A 6,305-nucleotide genomic window follows, 5' to 3' on the forward strand; every position below is an offset into this window, starting at 1 on the left:
TAGCACATTCTAAATGATAAGTCTACATGAAATAAAAAAAAAGCTGATACAACATCAATATAAGTAGACAGTTTATTTGGGTCAAGCTTAAGGATTATAATCTGGGAGCAAAGATTCAAGTTGTCTGGAATCTACACTTTGATTGGCATCAGTTACAAGAGGATTTGTAAAGACAACAAGAGAAGAACAGAGTAGGTAGACACAAAGTTGTTTGTCAGAAATTTTTATGTATTTAGAGAAATAGCATTTATTATTGATTAGATATATATAGTTATGGTTTAGGGTATGGGATATAGTGTCCAATGTGTCATTATTAGTTTAATTTATAGCTACTTTTGGCAATCGTGAATAGTTTCAAGAGATGAATACATAGTTCAAAGGAGGGAGAAATAACTGCACTTTCATTTTCATGTCTCTGAGTTTGATAACTATAGGACTTGCATTTTTTAGATAGAAGTTTTTTATTTCCCAAATCTCAAGACCTAAATTCAAAATTTGGAGCTGCAGATTTAGGGTCTGAAGGACTGGAGTAGCAGCAGATGTTACCTGAACATTTGTGAGCACTTTAGCAAGAGGAGAAAGGGGAACGTGGAGATTCTCATGTCTCTATCTCTACTAATGCACATGTTACTGTGATTGGGTTTCTGGGCTAAATAGTTTTTGTATCAGTTTCAGGCCTGAAGATACAAGAGTCATTGATAGACGTAAAATGATTGATTGTTGCCCTGTGAAGTTTGTAGAAATGTTGTCTAGCCTCTCTAGAAGTGACTCTAGAGGACTATAGATACCAAATAGGAAGAGACACAATTCTGCCTCCATATTTAGGGGACAGCATGCATTTTGAAGCACAAATGTGAGTTGACTGGAAGCCTGAGAGGAAAAGTCCCCTCTAGAGTAAATTCTGGTTGGCACCTTATGTGTTTTTATCATGTCTGGTAATTCTAGACAGTGTTTGGAAACGATTAAAAGAAAAATTTTCTCCAGCCCCAGAGAAACTCCACAAAAATAGCACAGAAAGAAAATGGTTTTATTACACAATTGAACTTAATTGTGACATGCATCATCATCAGTCTGCTTAAGGGATCGCAAAGACAGAAAGATGGTCACCATAATTAGTTCACAAGTAGAAGAATTTCCAGCACCATGTCATACATAGTTCATCCTATGAACAGATTGAAGAGGCCATCTGTGTATGCTAATTGCTTATATTCAATGACAAACTTTTCACATCTTCATAACAGGAAGTAGTTTAGTAGCTTTAATCCAGGTGCCTTCTGAAGGTAGGCTTTCATTGTGCTACAAAAATGGTTGAATAGGGTTCTCTTTTTGGCTATTTACATTTTAGAGCAGTGGCTCTGTACTCCCTGGCATTGGGTTACAGCACTCCTGCTTGCTTTCTCCTGGTTGCTAGTGGCCTCTCTTTTTTTTTTTTTTGAGACGGAGTCTCGCTCTGTCGCCCAGGCTGGAGTGCAGTGGCGCAATCTCAGCTCACTGCAAGCTCCGCCTCCTGGGTTCATGCCATTCTCCTGCCTCAGCCTCCTGAGTAGCTGGGACTACAGGCGCCTGCCACCATGCCTGGCCTGGCTAATTTTTTGTATTTTTAGTACAGACGGGGTTTCACCATATTAGCCAGGATGGTCTCGATCTCCTGACCTCGTGATCCGCCCGTCTTGGCCTCCCAAAGTGCTGGAATTACAAGCGGAGCCACCACACCCAGCCTAGTGTCCTCTCTTGACCTATAACATCTGCCACTGAGGCACAGCCTGGAGCACAGCTCACATTTTATGTGAACCCCATTTGCCACAGCAGCACTCTAGTGTCACATCAGAGAGTGAGGCATGAGCTGCAGGAGGAGAGCCTGCAGGCCTCCTGGGTAGAATTACACCTTCACAATCATGAGAATGTGATTAGTGTTTCAGCCTCAGTTTCTACGTATAGTAGGGACATGGAAAAAATACTGCTGAATTTCCAGCATAAGTCCAGATAGAAATAGCTCTAAAAGTTCTCGCTATGAAAGTCCACCTCATGTAGACACCATCGGATATGAATAGGGCTTTTGACACAGACACCCAAAGCATTGGAGAGAAAAACAGATCTCCATCTGAGCCAGATTATTTTGAGAGAAAAAGGTTCAAAAGATCTTAAGAAAAAGCTCATATTAGATATAAGATTGATCAGCCAGAAAATATTCCCCTAAAAGCAATTTCTCTCTAAACACTCAAAGTGCACAGCTACTCTCAGCATGAGAAACATGAGCCTTATGAAAAAAAAGTGCAGTTTTTCAGAAGAATTTTATAGCTTTTTTCCCATCTTTGCTGGTCTGTCATCTCCTAGCCATTAAATTGGGGTTCTATATTGAAATATATCTGACAACTTTCAACAACACTTTTTGATGAAGAAATAGAAACTGTGTTCATATAGTGGAACATATTAGAACTGGCAACATCGTTAACTGCAGAGCTATTATGGTTTTTGGGTGGCCACATCACCTGTCTCCTGTAATAACAGCACTCCAATTTAGTAAAATAAAAGATACACAAATTGTGTTTACTCACAGTTTTCCCTATTGAATAAAGCAATAAACATTTCACTAATATCTACTGTAAAAATTTGGTAGTAAATTTTCTTTGGATATTAGATATAAAGATCTAAGTATGAATAATTTTAATGAACCGGTCATAATGTATTCAATTTAAAAATTGCAACTACATAGCCGGGCATGGTGGCTCATGCCCGTAATCCCAGCACTTTGGGAGTCTGAGGCAGGCGGATCACTGGAGGTCGTGAGTTTGAGACCAGCATGACCGACATGGAGAAACCCTGTCTCTACTAAAAATACAAAATTAGCTAGGCCAGGTGTGGCACATGCCTGCAATCCCAGCTACTCAGGAGGTTGAGGCAGGAGAATCCCTTGAACCTAGGAGGCGGAGGTTGCAGTGAGCCGAGATCGCGCCATTGCACTCCGGCCTGGGCAACAAGAGCGAAACTGTTTCAAAAAAAAAAAAATTGCCACTACAGTTAGGTGCAGTGTCTCACACCTGTAGTCCCAGCACTCTGTTAGGCCGAAGCATGTGGATCACCAGGTCAGGAGTTCAACACCAGCCTGGCAAATATGGTGAAACCCCGTCTCTACTAAAAATACAAAAAAAATTACCTTGGCGTGGTGCAGCGCGCCTCTCATCCCAGCTACCCGGGAGGCTGAAACAGAAGAATCGCTTGAAGCCAGGAGGCAGAGGTTGCAGTGAGCCAAGATCAAGCCACTGCACTCCAGCCTGGCTGAAAAAGCAAGACTCCGTCTCAAAAAAAAGAAAAAAAAAAGAAAAAAAATTGCAACTATACTTCAGTTAAAACACTTTATATTTCAAAAGTATAAATAAAATAACCATTTAAGCGATTAATTCAAAGTAAGTATTGTGGCTTAATATTCATAGGATTGTAGAATACAGTGTTTATGGCTCATGCCTGTAAGTAATCCCAGTACTTTGGAAGAGTGAGGCAGGTGGATCACCTGAGGTCAAGATCAAGCTGGCCAACATGGTGAGATCCCATCTCTACTAAAAATACAAAAACCTACCCAGGCTTGGTGTTGCATGCTTGTAATCCCAGCTGCACGGGAGGCTGAGGCAGGAGAATCACTTGAACCCAGGAGGTAGAGGTTGCAGTGAGCTGAGATCAAGCCACTGCATTCCAGCCTGTGCAACAGAGGGAGACTGTCTAAAAAAAAATTGAGGTCAAAATAAGTAAACAAATCTTTTCAAGGTACAGATCCAATCACCCACCCCATCCTGTTCACTTACATGCGCAATAACCACCCTCCCAGGAGACACTGCGCTATGCCCCAGTGAGTGCCCCAGGTGCATTTTACTTTGTAAGTTATTTATGCCATCTCACTGGGGTCAGTTTTTTGTCTTTTGGAGTGTTTTTTCACTATTTTTCTGCCCCTCCCACAAGATAATCCAGAAGACAGAAATTATTTGTTTTCCCCTCAATACCAGCATCTGATTGACTGATCAGCAATGTGTCTCCTAGAAATGAAAGCCAGGTTGAGTGAAGACAATCTTCATGTCTCAAGGGGTTAGCTTTTCAAAAAAAAAAAAAGTGCACCAGAAGATGCCTTTCAGCCCCAAGGCTGCCACCTGCTCCCTCGAAAGTCTACACTCCATGCTTCAGGTAGTCCTATGGGAGAAAATGACCCAAGAGCTAATAGTCACTAGACACTCCAGCAGACATAGCCATGGTGGGTATGTTGGTTTATTCCCAGAAAGTACTAAAACCCAGGACCAGAAAAAAACTGAAGGTTGGCTGAGGACACATCATCCTACAAAGTTTCCAAAGGGTAATCTTGACCCAAAAACATTCCGGTAAGTTCTCTGGAAAAATAAAAGAAAAAGAGGCGCCAGACGCGGTGGCTCACACCTGTAATCCCAGCACTTTGGAACGCGGAGGCGGGCGGATCACGAGGTCAAGAGATTGAGACCATCCTGGCCAACATGGTGAAACCTCTCTAGGTGGGCATGGTGGCACGTAACTGTAGTTCCAGCTACTCAGGAGGCTGAGGCAGGATAATTGCTTGAACCCGGGAGATGGAGGTTGCAGTGAGCCCAGATCGCGCGGCTGCACAACTGCAGGACCTCACTCCAGTCTGGCAACAGAGCGAAAACTCTGTCTCAAAAAGCAAAACAAAAAAAAGAAAAAAGAAAAAGACACAAATATTTTTTACAATACAGTGTCAGGGGATTATTCTTTGCTTTCTTCTCCTGGGAAATATTTACAAACAGAAAACAAATATTTTCAATAGTGTTATGCTATGCTTTTTAAAGAATGATTAATTGAGGAACATGGGGTACACTTGAGGCCCTGCTTGGGACACATGTGAAAAATGCCAGGGAAAACTCAGTCCCCTGTGAGGTGTGAAAATAATTAATTGCACTTTTTGTTAAATTACTACATTAAGGGAAATAAAATTCAAGCTTAAACAACTATAAACTGCCAATTAAGCTCTGAATCATAACTAGGACATTTCCACCTCGATTGTACAAAATAAGAAACTACGTAACTATACCTAACCAACTATTGAATATGGTTTTCTTCATCATGCACCTTATAAATGTCTTTCCTTCAAGCCCCTACCATGGACCATAAAGTACAAACTATAGCTGGGTGCTCAACAATTCTGGAATCACTCTTTAATTAAATTATTTGATATTTTTGCGGTGACTCTCATAATTTTTTTTTTTAGACAGAGTTTTGCTCTGTCGCCCAGGCTGGAGTGCAGTGGTAAGATATCAGCTCCTACAACCTCCGCCTCTTGGGTTCAAGCGATTCTGTCACCTCTGCCTTCCAAGTAGCTGGGACTACAGACATTTGCCATCACACCCAGCTAATTTTTGTATTTTTAGTAGAGATGGGGTTTCCTCATTTTGACCAGGCTCGTCTTCAACTCCTGACCTCAAGTGATCCGCCCGCCTCGGCCTCCCAAAGTGCTAGGACTCCAGGCGTGAGCCACCGCGCAAGGGCCCATACATTTTTAATAGGAGAAAAGGGAAACTGTGAAGACCACGCACCAAAGCTCTTCCGATTCATGAACTTGCATCCTGAGTCAGGATTCTCCCCTGAGGACCCTCCCGTGGTCCCTGCACGATCTGGGAGACACGTGGCGTTGTGGGTGCAGAGCTGCCCGGAGAGGGCTCCAGGCCAGGGCACAGTCACTGCGAGGGGAAGAGACAGGACGCCGGGGGGCCCGGGTGTGAGCGCAGCTGCCATCTTACGGCTGAAGGGGACTGAGGCCGAGCTGGGCAAGGAGAACTTGGGGCGCAGATTATGGAGCTGACTGCGGGGAGGCCTGAGTCCCGCCACAGCCACTTCCCACCGGTTCCAACCAGTTCCTCCCCTGCTCTCGGGATGTCCGACGGCACTCACCATTTCTAGGCTTCCAGGAGATCCTGGCGTCTTAGCTGTCGATCTCCCAAAACCGTCAGGTCACAGGGCTGGGCCTCTAGCAGCAGAGGACACAGAGTAGTGAAGATGAGACCTGGAGCTCCAGGTGCAGTGAGAGACAAAGGCCCCGCCAAACTCGGAAGTCGACCTGTTCGCTCCAGCTGGGTGTCTGATTGGACGGTTTCCAGCCCAGCGTCCCTGATTGGATAATGCTTAAGGCCTCGCCCCCTCAGGCCCTAGTGAAAGAAGATGTGATAAGATGCTGCGCTGAGCAATGAAAGAGTCACAGCCTAAGCTGCATCTTTTTCAGGCAGGGCTTTCTCCCTGAGCTGAGCCAGGCCCACCCCAGAGCATGGGAAAATTCTCTC

At 43.9% G+C, this 6,305-nt stretch overlaps 1 long non-coding RNA gene across 1 annotated transcript; it reads right to left on the reverse strand.

The window, feature by feature from the left end:
- Nucleotides 1–1,013: 1,013 nt before the first annotated feature.
- On the reverse strand, nt 1,014–6,092 carry LOC115931574 (uncharacterized). Its single transcript, XR_008674270.2, has 2 exons — nt 5,920–6,092; nt 1,014–5,708 (listed from the first exon to the last, which is right to left on the reverse strand). It is a non-coding gene; the product is annotated as an uncharacterized lncRNA (long non-coding RNA).
- Between the last annotated feature and the right edge of the window lie 213 nt (nt 6,093–6,305).

Source organism: Gorilla gorilla, chromosome 20 (assembly GCF_029281585.2).
Source record: "Gorilla gorilla gorilla isolate KB3781 chromosome 20, NHGRI_mGorGor1-v2.1_pri, whole genome shotgun sequence".
Lineage (NCBI taxonomy): Eukaryota > Metazoa > Chordata > Mammalia > Primates > Hominidae > Gorilla > Gorilla gorilla.